Source organism: Rhinolophus sinicus, chromosome 12 (assembly GCF_057876585.1).
Source record: "Rhinolophus sinicus isolate RSI-liver-muscle chromosome 12, RSI-T2T, whole genome shotgun sequence".
Classification (NCBI taxonomy): domain Eukaryota; kingdom Metazoa; phylum Chordata; class Mammalia; order Chiroptera; family Rhinolophidae; genus Rhinolophus; species Rhinolophus sinicus.
The window spans coordinates 42,802,036-42,819,106 of NC_142512.1; positions in this window are offsets into that span (position 1 = coordinate 42,802,036).

Here is a 17,071-nt window from a genome sequence, read left to right on the forward strand (position 1 = left end):
TGTCAGGGGTTCGAGCTCAGGCGGAGGAGAAGAGATCCAGGTTTTGGCGAGGGTTTGTCTCCAGCATTGAGTCAGGCACTCGCAAGGGCAGTCGCCGAGTACTGACGTGAGGGCCTCAGAGCGAGGCTGGAGGCCAATGGGCCGATAGCGGCTCTTGTCGGCTGTGGGAAGACGGGGAGAATTCCTGCTTGCCTTCTCATAAACTGCATAATTGTGCTTCTGGAGGTTTCGCCCTTCACTGGAGTCTCTGGAACAAGCTTCTCCCATCTGAAATTTGTCTGCTTACTTGCCGCCCACCTACTGCTCCCCACCACACCCCATTTATCCATCAATAAATCTATATTAAATGAATGATTAGTATTTCTCAGGTGTGCTGGGCGTGGAATGGGTGAGCAGAGGGACCAGGTTCTTCCTGCCTTCAGAGAGGTCGTGGTCTCGGATAGGAGATAAGGTATGTATACAAATAAGCATCTTCAGTTTAATGATCTCATTCATTCCTTACCAGCCCCTGTGTGCAGGTATCTTAATTTATAGATGAGAAAATGGAGCCTCAGAGAGGTTAAGTAAAATGCCTCAAGTTACACAGCGGGTAAGTGGCCAGCTGAGACGAGACCTCAGGCCTTGCCGACTCCCAGTCTGGGCATTTCAGCATCAGTGGAACCAGATGCACCAGATCAGGATGTAAGTGTGAAAACTTCTGAGGGACGTTTGGTCAAGTGAGTTCTACTTTCTTCTAAATATACTTTACACACATACACCCAGGGAACTTTCCAGGTCTTTCTGTCTCTTCCTTTTGGGCCCCCATTTTCCTGGACCACTGAGGCAAGGGGTAGTAGACAGAGTTCAGGCTTTGATGCAGAGAGTCTAAGTTTGACTTTCCAACATGGTCCTTTGAGCCAAATCAATTAAGTCCTCTGAGCCTCAGTTTCTTTATCCGTTAGATGGGGACAATAATACCCGCCAGGTTGAAGGAAGAATAAATGAGAAGGGGAATGAGGGGCTTTGCACAGGATTTGAGTGTTAGCTATTGTCACAGTGATTGTCGTGGGACCTCCTGAGTCAGTTTCTTGCTCCAGTTTTTGCCACCTGGCCCACCTGCTTCTCTAGGAATATTGCCTTCAGATTCACTTGCCTAAAACACCACCTCATGCATATCTCCTGCTCAGGAACCATCAGCCTTTCTACTGCTTTCTCAGCCTGGAACTCACCTTTCCTGAACTGGCCCACCTCCCACTCCCACACCTGCAGCCTCTACTTGTTGCCCAGCTGTGGGCAACAATCCTAATGAGTTACGCTCCTACTTGAGGTGTCCAAACACACTGTGTGTCCTCATACCTGTGGGCCTGTGCTGGCTCGTTGGAGGGGTCTGTCCCCTCTTCCAAGCTGGCTCAGACCCCAAGCTCCCCTCCTGCGGGCTTCCTGACCACCCATCCTGTGGCAGCCGCTCCGCCCTCTTGTCTTGTCACTGTCTGGGCCTCAGCATTCATGTCCTGGGAGTGTTGGTTTTCCTCGTATGACCTGTCTCCAGGTTAGAGCATAAGCTTCTTGAGGACGAAGCCCTGCGAGTGTCCTTCAATAAATCTGGTCAACTAACCGAGACCAGAGGGGCAGTGGGCTTAAGGGGACGTTCTCCGGAGTCTCCATCCACGTGTCAGAGGAGGGTGCCTTTCCCGGCCAGGTGAGCCCCGGGAGCAGTGACACTTTTAGGATCTGGCTTACTGGAGGGCTCAATATACATCATGAATTGACTTGAGCCGTGGCAGGCCACTGTGGAAGGAAAGAAAGGAAGAAAATTCACAGTGAGGATCTAGGACCCAGGAAGTGAGAAGTCCTTTGGTTCAGGCAGTGGAAGAAGTGACCTAAGAGTCTCCGTGACATTTCATTCCCAAGCAGTCAATGAAGGAAAACATACCAGAGCCCATACGAGGAAAACCCTTCATTAACGCCAGCGTGACCTTACAACAACGTTCCTCAATCCAGTACGAGTTTACGGACAGACTAGACATCAGTGACTCTGTGGCTCCACTTCCTGGCTTAGGTGACCGTAGAGTTCTAGTTCATGGCAGCTTTCGATGGGCTCTGCTGAGGCTCTTGGTGCCTGTGTCCTATGGGTGCCTGTGTCCTATGGGTCTAGGTGGTTCCAGGTGTCAACAGCACCAGGTGAAGGTGTCCCTGGGTTTCTACGTGAAGGTGGCCTGGCTAGTGGTGACATCTGATTCTACGCATCAGTGGCCCTTTGCTGCCTCTTGGAGGCAGTGGCTTTAGATTTTAGTAGCCCTGGGCATCCTGGGTGCTGATGACCCTGTGACATTAGTGACGGAGGCCCCATGGTTCTAGGTGCTGGCAGTCTCTGGCATGCAGTGACCAACAAATCTGTGGGTGTTGGCTGGAGCTGGTGAGAGAAAAAGGGAAGAGGAGCTAACCCGGAATTGCCCCACGTTCCTGAAGTGCAGCTCCCGAGCCTGCGTGGTTAAGCCCTGGGCTGCTGTGACCTCTGAGCTGAACTCTCTGGAAGCACTTGGTCGGGACAGACACCGTGCACAAGTTAGCGACTATAAGTCGCTGGGGGGGCATGGCTGGGGGACCCAGCCAGCAGCCTCCACACTAACCAGTGGCTGAACCCACTGGGCCCCTTGCCCTGGAAGCAGAGTGATGCCTGGGGACAGATGGCCCTGAGTCCTGTCACCCTGACCACTGACAGCCTAAGGCCACATCCCAGTGGGCTCTGCTGAGGTACAGAAAGGTGTCGCTGCTGAGGAAGGTGGGACCCAGCAGGTCTGGGCAGGTCTGCTCTGCCAAGGCCAGGCCCTCTCCCGGGTGGCTGGGGCACCCACCATGGGCAGGAGAGCACGTCCTGAGCACTGGCCCCCACCCCGAGGTCCGGCTAATGACCCCGCAATGCATTCCGGCCGGTATTGGCAGGACTTGGCTGAGGGCAAACCCATTAGCCTGAATTCTCCCAATGCTCACACATCAGAGTGGAGGGGGGAGAAGTGAAAAGTTGAAAAAGAGCTAATTATTGCTTTTATCAGAGCGGGTGGGTTGATGGGTCCTGCCCGAGGGCAGCCAGGGCTGCATTAAAGATTAAACGCCAGGTGGGAGGGAGCAGGGCTCCTCATTCCACAGGAGGGAGGCCAGCAGGCCACTCTATGGAGACCTGGTGGCAGGCGGCAGCCTTAGATCTGTCAGGCGAGCCCTCTGTCCCAGTGCCCACCATGGCTGCATTCCACCAGGAGACCCCCACGGCGCCAAGCTCTTCCGCTTGCCACTGTGGGGAGGGCAGCAAGGTCCATTCTGCTCCCTCAAGGGATGAGGGGTCGGGGCTACCCTAATTATCCAATTGGTAGGTTTCCTGGCACCTGTCTTAGGGAGACTTAAATGATTCCTGCACACCACCCAATGACCTTATGTAGAACCTACAATGGAATTATAGGAGGCCTGGCAAGGACTCAAGGTCAGGGATCTGACCCTCCTTGTTATTACAGAGCAGGAGCCTGAGGCCCAGGGAAGGAAAGGGACTCAGTCAATCACATTGCTGTGTGGTTAGTCCCATGAGGTTGTAAGTCCCTTGAGGGAGGGGGCTGCGTCTTCGATTCTCGTCTTTATTCCTACAGTGTTGAGGTTAAAGAAACTGGGTGATTAGCTTAGAGCAGGGGTGTCCAAACTGCGGCCCACGGGCCAACTGCGGCCTGCAATCCATTTTTAATTGGCCCACAGCAAATTCCAAAAATATATTTAGTTTACTTAAATAAACCAGGTGAGGCACTACGTACTTCACCTCGAGAGGGTGGCCCTGCTGTTTGTGTATTTTACCGCATATGGCCCTTGGTGAAAAACGTTGAAAAAAGTTTGGACACCCCTGGCTTAGAGTAATCAAGGCCCGGGTGACTCCATTATTGCAACCCAACAGGATTTTGGATACACTGGGTGCTCGATGAGTGTCGATTATTTGTTGGATGGATGACGACAGGTAGCACCCAAGAGGGCATGGTGATCAGGTGGAGCATCTCCAAACCTTGGGAGCTAATTCACAGGCCGTAAATAATAGATGTAGGTGAATATCATGGTCTTGAGTTACCAGGACAAACCAAGGCGTGGTGGGGACTGGGTTGCTGAGGGCCCCAGGCAGACTGACTGTAGGCGGGTGGTGACAAGGCAGCCAGCTGTGCCGATCCAGCTGTGCCGATCCAGCTGTGCTAGTGTTCACTGTGTTTGTCTTGACAAAGATGTCCATCAAGACATCTCCACCCCCACAGAGACCTCGGAAACATCATGTCCACTCTCTGGCCCCCTAGGGACCTGCAGTCCTAATGGCCCGCTCGGCCCTTCTGAGGATCTGCCCTTGCCCAGGAGAATGGAAGGCTGTTGGGCCAGGTGGAATGGGAGACATTTCATGGCATTTCTCTCCCTAGTGTTCTCTACACACAAACTGACATCCTCCTAACTGCACAGACAGATGGACAGGGGAAGGTTTGAGGGGCCCAGATGAGATTACCCATCTTGGGTACCCACCAGAAGCTTCTCAGCTCTTGGTGCAGCCCATCTGGGAATGCTACAGAGGGTGGGGGAAATGACAATCCTCGTGCATTAGAGAAATCAGAGTCCAGTGTCCCCACTCTGCTCATCTGGGCCTGAAGACATTCTTTGAGTTCTTGCTCAGAATCTTCCCCCTGTGACCTTGGCAAGGGTGTTCTCTCTTTGAGCCTCAGTTTCCTCATCTGCAAAAGGGGATGACAAATCATGCCCTGCCTACACTGTGGGCTACTGCAAGGCTCAGTGAAGGAATAATCGCCACAGAAGACACTTTGTATACAGGAAGGCCCTATACAAAAATTACATGTGATTATGAACACCACGTTATTACCTAGTCACAGAGCAGGGAGGACCCAGACACGGAATGTCCGGGTCCCACACCCATATCTGTGTAGAGACAGACAGCCAGAGAGAGCCCCTAAAGCTCTGCTAGGGGCTCCTCTCCTTGTCAGATGTTCTGCAAGAGAGACGGGCCAACCTGATTTCAAATCCCTTCCTAGCTTTTCCCCTTCCTAGCTGTGTGACCTTGGACAAGTCACCCTCACTTATCAGGGCCTCAGTTTCCTTACCTATAAGGCAATCATAGGAGTGCCTACCTCAAAGGGCTGTTATGGAAATGAAGTAAGAAGAGGCCTGCAAAGTCCTGGCACACGGCGAGCCCACGGAATATGCTCATCAAAGTGGTTATTTGTTTGTCTTCCTTCCCTCCTTGTACTCTAGCCTCCAGGACTTCCCTGCTCCCATTTTTGTCTCTTCTGTGAGCCTCACTCAGGGTTCCTGAGGGACCCCGCCCCTCCCTGTGTGTGGTGAGATCCCTGGAGATTATGCCTCAGGAAGGTAGGCTTGTGGCGAGGCCTGAGAAGGGCTACCATGGACGATGTCATCTAGAAGAGACCATACCTGTGGCCGATGGTCCTGGACCTCAGCTCAAGGGCCACGAGCTTCCCAGTTGCAGAATTCTACAACTCTGGGATGCCTCTCAGACGGAGTCCCTAAGACACTGTTCCCAGTGTGGCTTCCTTAGTCACAGGACACTGGGCTGGGAGTCCAGGGTGGTGGAGGTTCCAAGACGCCAGCTCCCTGGTCTCTTGAGCGTAGTCTGTGGAGGGGCTGCTCCCCATGGCCCCCACACCCCACCTCAGCCCCATCTCCGAGAAGCAGGAAACCAGGAAAGCTCACCTGGGGACCTTACAGTCCCACATTCCTCCTCCTCCGGAAGCTTCCTTCAGCTGGGCAGCCCTTGCCCCTCGTGGAGCACTTTGGGCAGAGCTGGGAAACCACAAAAATTTTCAGCTGAGATGAAGGAACATAATGGGCTCTAATCTGAAGTGACAGCAGCGTGATTAGCCAGCAAAGAGCCGCAGGAGCAGCAGGACAGCAAGGAGGGAAGGGGAGAGGAGAAGAGAAGGGACAGAGGACTGGGCAGAGCAGACGCAGGAATGAGGCAGCGCCCGAGCGGTGGTATGAGAGGCGCTGCCCAGGTGCCCAGGGTGGGGGGTGAGAGACAGAGTCTCACAATAACAGCAGCGAAAACAATAATAAGAGCAGCTAATGCTGGTTTGCAATGTGCCAGGCACTGTTCTAAGCTCTCGTATTAACGAATGTAATTCTCACGGTGTAGGTGTTAGTACAACTATCCTCGTTTTACAGAAGATGTAGAAATTACAACACAGAGAGGTCCATCAATAATGAATACTGATCCCAGTTGCAAGGCTGGCGTCTGCTGCTCTCAGAGGCCTTCTGCTCTCTAAAGGTCAGAAGTCAAAGGTCTCACTCAGGATACAATGAGGTGCAAATAGAAAGTTCAGGATAAAGAAAGGCCTTGTGGAGCCCCTGCCTCCAGGACCTGAAAGGTAAGCAAGGCCCTGAGCTTAAAACCACCATTCGGCAGGGCTGATGGGGGCCAGGTGAGTGCCAGGGAGAAGGGGGGCCGGGAACCCAAGGGTCAGTGGTCTTGATTAGCCTTTAGGAGTCAGAGGTCAAAGATCCGTTTAGCCAACCAGGGTCTGGAGGCCATGACCGCTGACAGTTGGCTGGGATCCTGCCCAGGCCATGCTGAAGCTGTAGGTTAAGATGTGACTCCTGCTTTCTTCCAAGAGGAAGAGAGGGGACATGGTTACCATGCTGCTTCCCTTGGCTGACTAGCCCACCGCTCTCCCACGGTCAGGGCTCTTCCTCTCTGGCCCTGGCCACCCACGTGGGAGACCTGCCAAGTCCCCTCAGGAGGGAAGCACTTCCCGTTGGGCTGAGGCTGTCACATCCCAGAGGGCCTGATTCCAAAGGGAACTCCTCTAAGTGAGCTCTGCACCCCCCCACCCCATCCTGCATCTAGATAGAGTCAACCCGTGACCATCCGGCCTCCCTGGAAATCAGAGTTCCAAAATTGTATTGATGTCACCATGGGTTCTAAGCCTAGAACACAAATAGGGTTTTGTGGCACTTAGTGGGCTGCTGAGACAAAGGAAATGGCTGTCTTCCTGTTGCAGGGAAGGGCTGAGCAGGCGAGCAGTGAAAGTTTGAGACAGGGAAGCTCTGCTTCAGGGCCAGTGGGTGGCTAAGAGTCCACCTGGGGTCAAAGCCTGACCATGTGACCTCATGAATGTGACCTCATGAAATGACCTCATGAAGGTCACTTAACCTTTGCACACCTCAGCTTCCTCACCTGTAAACGGAGGTGGTGATTCCAGGTCCTCGCTCCTGGGGGGCGGTTGTGAGGAGGAGGAGCTGGGGCATCATTCGCGCTCACAGCACTGGTTTTCATCGCTGTGCCGTCCACGGCCTGGGGCCTGGGGCTGGGAGGGATTCTCTCCCTTCCAGGCCTGGCCATGTCTCTTGGTCTGTGACATGAGATGAAATGTGCACTATAAAATGCTGCAGCAGGGCAGGGTGTTCCTATCCCCAAGGGACCCAGAGGCCCGTGAATATATCACAGAGTCAGTGGCAGCTTGAGGGCGCCCTTCTCCCTCACCCCTGCCAAAGGCGCACCCATAATTGGGGAAGACTAATAGCGGTGGCTACCATCCATTAGGCACGGTTGTCACTGCTCTGGGGGCCTCTCTCACTTCCCCTGGGCCTGCTCGGCACCCACACCCCTGCAGTGTTCCGTAAGCACTCTGGACTTACCCCTTGTTAACACTGCTCACACTTTGTGTTTATTGTATTTTCTATTTTATTTATTTTGAGGGCTAAGTACTGCATTCACATGGTTCCAATCCAACAGCAACCACGAGGAATAGTGAGAAGTCTCCCTGCCCTCCCACCAGATCCCCAGCCACTGAGCTGAGCTGCCTGGGGCGGGCAGGGTTGTCAGTGTCATCACACTGACTAGTGATGACTTGTTTACATTTTCTGTCCTTTAGGAGCCTGTGCCTGCCTTACCTGCTTCATCCCCTGGGCCTGGCTCAGTGCCTGACACATAGTAGGAGACTTCGCATGTAATCTGCCTATCTACCTAACTATCCTTCTTTTTTCCTGTCATCTATTATCTATCTATCTATTATCTATCTATCTGGGGATACTATAAAGAGTTTTTGTTGTTGGCGTTTGCTTGCTTGCCTGCTTGCTTTAATGAATGAGGCTCAGAGAAGAAAGGTAACTTGCCAGCTTGGCTCTAGCTCCCAAGACAGTGCTCCCCCGGTGACTCCGTTTATCTGACTTTTAAAGACATCTGTCCCTTCTCCTTGGACATTTGAGCATCCTCCGTGAAATATATCCTGATTTAAGTTTTCAGTTTAATATTTAAATTGGAACAGAAATAGTACCCCTCGATAAATGACCACAAAGCAAAGAGCCATGCATCAGGAAATAGAGTGTCATCACACTTCAGAAGCCCCCCTGGAGCCCACCCATCCTGACCCCATGTTGTGTTCAGGATGTGATTGCTGCTGCCTCAGTTTGCCCATCTGTAAATGGGAAGGGGCCTGCTGGGTCTGAAGTTTGATGGATTGTTGACTTGCTCTGTGTTTTATCCCTTCGAGCTGGTACTGCTTCTGGCAGCACTAAAAAGAAATGACAGCTCGAAAGCCTTTTGATTAAAGCTAGCGCTTGATACCAATGCAGCAAATGCATGAGGTGGCTCAGGACACCTTTCTCCACACTGGCCGATCTCGCCAAGGGTCAAGTACAGACAGATGTACGTCCTTGAAGAGCTAGGGGAGAGGCAGGAAGAGGTAGCAGGGTGAGCTGAGAGGTAATGATCACCTTGGGGAGGGTGGGGTGGCCCATGAACCATCTTTCCCAGGGGACCAGCAGGCTGCTTTCCAGCTGCATTAACTCCTTCCCTGCCTAGGACTAGAGAAGGCAGTTTGCATCTTGGGGAAGTATCAGGTTCAGGCTTCTGCATGGCCTTGTTCCTGGTCGTTGAGGCAGCCAGGGATTCTGGGAGTTGGGAAAAGGAGGCAAGAGAGAGTGAGGGGAAGGAAAGGGAGGAGAGAAAAGGGCAGGGAGCACGTCCAGTGAGGAGCCGGTGAGTCAGGGACAGACATGGTGGCTGCTACCACCGGAACCTGCTATGGTCGGGTCTGGCTGGGGATGGAAGTGGGGATGGGGAAACAGGATGGAATGCAAGGGGCACAGATTCATTTATTCATTCATCTTTTCACTCCTTCATCCAATAAAAATGCCAATACTGACCTAATTGCTAATCAAGGTACATGCAAAATGCTAAGAAAATGTAAAAGGAGCAAATAACTTTGATGGGCTGCAGGGGAGGGAAAGTTAGGGGAGTAGGCAAATTTCACGAGAGATATTTAGGCCAAGCCATGAAGCAAGCATAGGAGAAACCAGCCCCCAAGTCCTGCCCAGCTCTGTGGGCCGTCTCTTCCCAGACCTCCAAATCCCAGTCTGGATTTTACCTTCAAGGGCTTGAGGCCTAGTTGTACCACATACTTGCTGTGTGATCTTAGGTAAGTGCTCTAACCTCTCTGAGCGTTCATTTCTTCAGCCATAAAGAAGGGATAACACGAACTTGGAGGGTTGTCCTGAGATTCAAATATAATAATGCATGAGAGCCACTTTGCGGGCGCCTGGCTCCCGTACAGGACATGCTCCAAACAACCTACCATTGGTGTTGCCAGCGTCAGCAGCAGCAGCAACTTCATTTACCCAACGCTGGGCCTCGAATTCAGGCAGGAGAGGAAAGCTGAGGCTGTTCCCAGCATCCTCCACCCCTGGCCCTGGGCCCTTGGGGAAACATGAGAAGCAAAGCTTGAGGAGCTAATGTGCGCCCCCCCCACACCCCTTAATCCTTCCCGAACTTGGGGGTTGGGGTGGGGTGGGGGCGGCACCACCGTAACACCTGCGCTGCTCTGACATCTCCTGCCTCTGGGCAGAGAAAGCAATTTCAGAAATGACATGTTGCCAACAAGCAGAAATCAGCTTCTGAATTAAAATGTGTCGGCATCAGGTGACCCCAGGCACGCAGGGCTGGCTGCATGAAGACAGCTGAGATTAGGGCCTGTCAGCCACAGGAGGGGCTGTGCAAGAAGGGGTGCAGGCACCTGGGGGCTACCATTGGCTGCCCTGGACTTGTTCGGACAGGAGGGCAGGAATTCGGACGCTGGGTCAGGTTCTCCTGCAGCTCTGACCAGCCTCCACCTCTCAACTGTCCACTCGCAGTGGTGGGGGAGGGGCGGGGAGAGTTGGGGCTCCAGGGCTCCAGCATAAACACACTAATGGGCCTGAGAGAGCCAGGAAGGAATGTGGGCCCCACAGTGCCTGGGGACTCAAGGAGGGATGAGAGTAGAGGGGATAAGAGCCCAGGTATGCAGGGAGGAGAGAAAGGGAGTGGGAAGGAGAGGAAGGCCATGAGGAGGAGGACAGAGAAAAGCGGTGAAGATACCACCAGCCACACTGAACCCCTGCAATTCCTCAGTGCCGCCTATCTCCGGTCCCCAGGCCTTTGCAAAAGCTGTGCCCTGCACTATGGGAGAAGAGGCAGGAGGGGCAGTTTAATTTCCCGACCTGTGATTTACTGTGTGACCTAAGGCATGAGAGAGAACCTCTCTGAACTTTAGATTCCTTATGTGTAAAATGGGATCGTGGTTTTACGTGCCTCTGGGGTTGGCACAGTTGTTAAATGAGATGATCTGAGGAAACTGCCCTAGAGTTCAACGCAGTCAGGAACCTCTCCCAATGCTTAACAACTAGTGATCTCTTTTCCTTGTCTGTGACCTCCCTGAAGGCCCAGCCTGAGTCTTGTCACCACGGCACCCTGGCCATGCCTGGCACACCATGGGTGGCTACTCATTGCTGAGTGAGCGGTTGTAAGAAGGCACGCCAGGTGAGAGAGGGGCAAAGCAGAGTGGGGCATGATAGGGAAGGGTAGGCGCTAAGCAGAGGACCCCACCCCATGGCTCTCCCTCCAGAATGTCCCCACCCCAGTCACGGGTCATCCCTCTGGTCTTTTACAGCCTTTCCTCAAGAGCAGGGCTTGGCAGGCTATGCTTGACGGCTAGACACTCACCATATTTCCCTACTGGAAATTGGACATGTGGGATCATTCCACGTGTCTTCTGGAGTCGGTGGGGGGTGAGTAATCTGCCTCGGGCCCATCTCAGGAGCTCCAGGACTTGGGGTCACTACTGACATGCTCCACAGAGCCAGGAACCCAGCAAGGATCAGAGCAGGGCCGGATCCTGAGGGGTAGCAAAGAGGGAGGCTGAGGCACTGCTGAGCCTCTAGGGTGGGAAGTGGGCTGGGGAGGCAGGAGCAGGGTGCTCATGATTTCAGAAGAGGAGTCTCGCTCCACTGTTAGTTCTCAGCTGGCAGGCTTAAGGGCTGACCTGTGCAAACACCGTGGAGGAACTGGGTGGGACGCTAAAGCGGGGTGATGGAAGAAGGCCAGGAGGCCCCAGTATGAGTGCAGATGTCAGGATCCTTAGCTGTCACCTGAAACCAGAAGTGCTGGGAAGGATCCTGCACAGGCCCTGGCCTCTGGATCCAGGAGTGCCTGCTCAGGAAGGGGGTGTGGGGCGCTCCTAAGCCTGCCTGGCCTCCAGCTCTGCTTGGAAACTTCCTCCTCGGTATTAGTAAAGGAAAGAGAGTGTGCCAGGGCTCAGGGGAGGGAGCCAGTTTCTCAGGAGCACCAAGCAATCGAGATTCCGCAGACCTCGTGGAACCACCCAATGGGCATAGGTATGGGGGCTGGCACTGCCACATCCTCTGAGAGCCCCCACAGTGCATTTTCTTGCTGTTGACATGCTGGTGAGACCTAGTGGAGACGCTCCGCTCTCCTGAGAGGACCTGACCCCCAATGACTTTGGATGTGATCTTCTGAGATGCAACATAGTGTGATGGGGGGGGGGGAATGGTGTTTGTGATGGGCGTGGCAGACAGGGTTTAGAATCCTGACTTTCACACTCTTAGCAGGGTGACCTTGGGCTTAGTCGCTCATCTGCATATGGGAATAATAATAGCTACCTCATAATAGTGGCTCCTGTGCCCGTGATCTTGTCAGTCAACGAAGTGACTTGTAAGGAGGCAGAAGAGCTTAAGTGACTGGAAGCAAGCAGGCCGGCTATGCAGCACAGCACTGCCTCTGATTAGTCATGTGACCTTGAGCAAGTCACATCACCTCTCCAGGCTCTGCTCTCTTACCTTCTAGGGACAAACAACACACATCTAACAGGTGGTGGGAGCCCGTGAATGGTCCAATGTATATAATGGGTTTACTGCACAGCCTGTGACATAAAAAGATGGCAGCTGAAGTTCTGTGGTTGTTAATTAGCATTGCATGAGACATGGGTCTTGTCTCTTCTTGTTCAGCTCATGTGGTTGTTAGTCAAGGACTTGATATTCCCAAGAAAGTACCGAAATGAGCATCTGATTAAACAAGGGGTCGCCAGGTCATTCGTGCACATGGCAAACCCTAATGGCTGCTGACCCTGCAGCCCAACAGAGAGGCATGTCCCAGCCTCATGGAGACACCAGGGATCTGTGAGTTAGGCAGGCCCTGTGGCCTCTAAGCCTCAGACCCCACCAGTGTAACATGGGGTGAGTGTGGCCACCTCACAGGATCAAAACCAAGCATGAATGCTCAGAATCTGCCACGAAGCAGGAGCTCAGCAAAGGTTGCGTCTTCTCCATAAGCAGCTCAGAGTCAGCCTGCAGCCAGGCAGCTTGTCGCCATTCTTGCTGAAGGACAAGGGTTGGCTTTCCCAAAGTTGGGCCTGCTCAAGTTCCTCCACAGCTGCTGGTCTCTGATGCTGTTGCAGCTGAGCTAGCTGGCAGCCACCTCTCATTGACTTTGGCTTGGAATCTCTGCTGCCCCTGGAATTTTCCCACGCTCCCTAGAAAGACCCTGGCTTCACATCAACACAGCCTTATCCACTGTCCCAGATGGGTCCCATCTGCACAAAGAAGGGCTTGCAGTCTTCCCATGGCGGCTCACCTTTAATGAAAATGACAATAGTAGCTGCCTCATATCGACCCTACCTGTGCCTGGGCTTACAGCCTCTATCTCTCAGCCTTCCCTCTGCAGGGTGTGTGACAGTATTCCCATTTCACAGATGCAGATCGGAGAGGTGAAGGAACTCAGTCAGGGTCGCAAGGCTAGTAAGTGGCAGGCCTGTCTGGCTCCCAAGTTACTCCTCTGCACCACACGGCCTCTTAGCCGTCTCCCTTCCCTCTTCTACCTCAGAAGGCAGAGGTTCCCCAGCTGATGCTGACATGCGGCCAAGTTTGATAACCATTGTTTTAAAAGCAGTGATTCTCCATGGACTATGGAAACCCCCGGAAAGATATTTTTAAATCATGGCGGGAGGGAGGGGAAAGTATGGAGTTGGGTGGAGGGGGCGTGGGTAGGAACTAGAAGGGGACACTCGGGGCCTTCTGGGGTTGTGGTAATGTCCTATTTCTTGATCTGGGTGCTGGCCACTTGGGTGTGTTCATTTTCTCTGAAAATCATTGAGCTGTACATTTACGATTTCTGTACTTGTCTACCTGCATATTTTCTATAGTAAAAAAAATTTTTTTAATACTGTTTTTGAAGTAAAGAAAAAAAGGTGGTTGTCCTCAGCCACTTCACGGCCTCCTGGGCAAAGGCAGCCTGGCCCAGGACACATCGTCTGCAGGATGCTTTCCACAGCATCCAGCATCGTTGGCCTTGAGTCTGTACCTGTCCTGCAAACAAGCACACCTGCTATCTTGTCCTGACGCTTCTCCCGGGCTGATGCCATGTTTGGCTAAAATGCCCATGTGGCTGCAGGAGCAGGGACTCCCCACAGCCAGGCCCTGTGGCGAGTGTCCGCAGCTCCTCCCTCCCCACAGTTGGACCCATATGACCCCATCCTGACCAAGCTCCAGGACCTAGGGCAACAGGGATGGAAACAGCTACAGCCCAGCACCTGGGTCTGAGCCGTGAGTCCCCTGCTGACCTCTGCCTGGTTACTACATGCACTGCTTACCCTCGTGCCTCACGCACTGCGGGGCTGAATATTGTCAGCAATCATTTTTATTGAGAGGCCTCCATTGTAGCGTCCAAGGGTGCTCCACCATCACCCCCCACTCCCAATTAAACCTTCCCTTCCTTATAAAAATGATCTTTCCAGGGCTTCATTCTTTAACCTGGTTGCCTAAGCCTATGATGTTGCAATGTCTGATGATGGAACCTTGCCATGCTCTAAAATCGTGGGGTTTAAGGCAAGGTGAAAGGTCAATACAGAGTACCCCCAATCTGGGAGGTCTTCCAAAGGCACCTTGAGAATCACAACTCTTTGGTTCCATGTCCAGCTACTTCACATCAGCCCTGCAGATGACAGACTGGAGATGGCTGCTGCCCCACTGCACACAGGGCACCCTTTCAAAAGATATGGTAGCACAAGGAATTCTCTGGGTGTTGAGGGACCAACAGTGTGTAATCTGGAGCTAAAGCGAGCACAATCCAAATCCCAGCGCAAAATGGACTTATTGACTCCCCCCTCCCCGCTAGTGAGCACAGAGGAAGGAATTCTGTGTTGTGTCCTGCAACCCCACTTCCAGCGCGTGGGCCGCTGCTGCCCTCTAGTGGTCAATAGATAAATTGCACAGCGAGTTGACCTGAACATGGGCCTTTGGGAGAAGCTATCCTGTAAGTCAGAGTAAGTGATGCTGGAGTTCTCAGCCTTGGGTCTCCATACTCCCTTTTCATAAACGGATATCAACCTCATGATTTCATAAACTTGATATGTTAATGTCACGTTCATGGTTTAGAAACATGTTTTCCAGATTTTAATTTGCCTTTGACCCAATAATTATATAGGTGGGAAACTGTATGTATGTATTTTATTCACAAGAAATTGTATTTTTAATAATTGTTGCCAGAGTATGGGGCCTGTGTAATTTCTCCTCTGGGGGAACTTGAAATATTAGTTTTAGTCGATGTTTATAATCAGTTTGTAAAGAATTGGAGAAGGTGTACATGCCGTGTGGTAAAGCACAAGCCTGATAATAAAGCCAACATTTCAGCCTCGTTAATACATGGTATGTAAGTGGTGACTGTCCTTCTATCTATTCTTCCTGGGACGTAGCAGACCCGTCAGATCTGCACACTCACCTTTGTCAGCGCTGCTGTCCTGTCCCAGGGTAAGTCTCTCATCTTCCTGGTCCATCTCCATCTTTTGTCTCACTGTTTTGCACACATCTTTCGGGAACCTTCTGAAATGGGCACCTACAGCCTTGATGGACTCGTGCAGTGTGCTCTTCTGCCTTCAGTGCACATTTCATTTCTCTCACTATAGATTTCATTTCTGCAAATGAAATGAAATGAAATCTCATTTCAATGCAGATTTTATTTCTTTGTATTCTGCAGGCCACTATCATTTGGGGGTTTCTCATGTTTCCTTGCAAAGTCAAAGCAGGCATCGCCTCAAATTCTCCTCTGTTTTCTATAGCAATTTATTTCCAGAAGTACACTTTTCCAGTACTGCTTTTAGAAATGGCAAGAGGAGCCCCTAACTGGCCCTGTAATTTAGAGTCCCCACATATAAGATAATTAGATTTATTAAGGACCACAGAGGCCTCTGTCAGTCAGGACCTGGCGCTCAGCACTGGCACAGCAGGACCCAACCAGAAACATCCACTCTCTGAAGTAATAGTGTTCAGGTCTGAGGGAGATGCTTCTTCACAGCTTATCCCATATCCATGAGGAAAAAATACAACTGCTTCGAAAGGTTTAAAGACAGCTTAGTGGAGCCCCCTGCTACGCCCTATGGGGGATCACAGAGAGGCTCTGAGTAGAAAAGTACTTAGGTAAGAGAAACAAATGAATGACCACGTCAGAGCTTTCCTCTCAATAGCCTGAATGCAATAGATTTCAACACAATGAAATATCACTTTCTAGTAGTGCTGAGTGTACAATTTCTTCTTGTTTTCGTGTTCCTGTTAGTGGTTCTGGAGGTACACATGAATTGCTACAGTATTTGCCTCAGTTGTAATTGGAAGCTTGGACTATTTTTGGAATATTACATAATACCCATTACATATTACTCTTATATTTGTCGCTATGTCTAGACTTTAGCAGTAACTGGATACTGATTCTTTACATTGGCAACCAGATGGACATTGAATACTAGAATTCTGAATTTTAACATTTTTATTTAAAGAGTTCCTTAAGTTTTCAATTAAATTTTCAGTTAAATTTATAATTAAAAAAATTTTAAATTAAAATGTAAAATGAAAAGTAACTTATAATTGAGTTAAGCTTTTAAAGAGTGAAAATGTTTGAATGTATGTGAACAATTTTGATATAAAAATTTGATATGCATTATTTCTAATTTGTATTTTGCCATTTGTATTATTAAATACTCTTCGATATTTAAAAAAGCTAATTTCTGGGGAAATATACTGGAAAATGTTTAATTAAAAAATTTACATATGTTTATATATTTATGAAAATATAAATTTTATACTTTGATTATAATTGCTCTTAATCCTTAAATATATTTTTAAATCTTGATAATAACATGATTCATGATTTTGCTGAAAAGATAAGAAAATAAATTTCATGGAATAGTTATGCATATAATTTTGTCATATACAAATCATAGTTTCATGCACACTTAACAATTTTGTCCTTTATTGGAATTTTTGTCAGAATATGAGGATAGAACATACTTCATTTAACAGCTTGTTAGTTTGATTTATAACTTGTAAATATTTAGACAAATGACCTGTGGCCTCTATTTGCCTTTATGCCCCAGGCTGTGATTTTCAAAATTTATTCATGGGCCCCAGCTTGGGATTTCCAGTTCCTTGAGTGGGTAGGAATCCACCCAAGGTCGTGTCTGTCACATTTGGGGAGGTGGGGACAGTGGGTGCTTCTTCCCAGGGCTCTACCTCCCCCCAAGCTCTCTCTGGCTTCACATCCCCAAATGCAATGTGCAGCTGCCCGACTGGGAGAAGTGCACAGGCAGAGGGTAGGGGCAGCACAGCCCCATTAGAAATCGCTCCCTAATTTCTTTCTGTCACATCCTGCCATCCTGTCTCAGAAGGTAGAGTGGCCATTGGTAACAAAACTTTCTCTTGCCTCCGTTTGCTACAGTTGGGGGAAATGTCTCCCAGC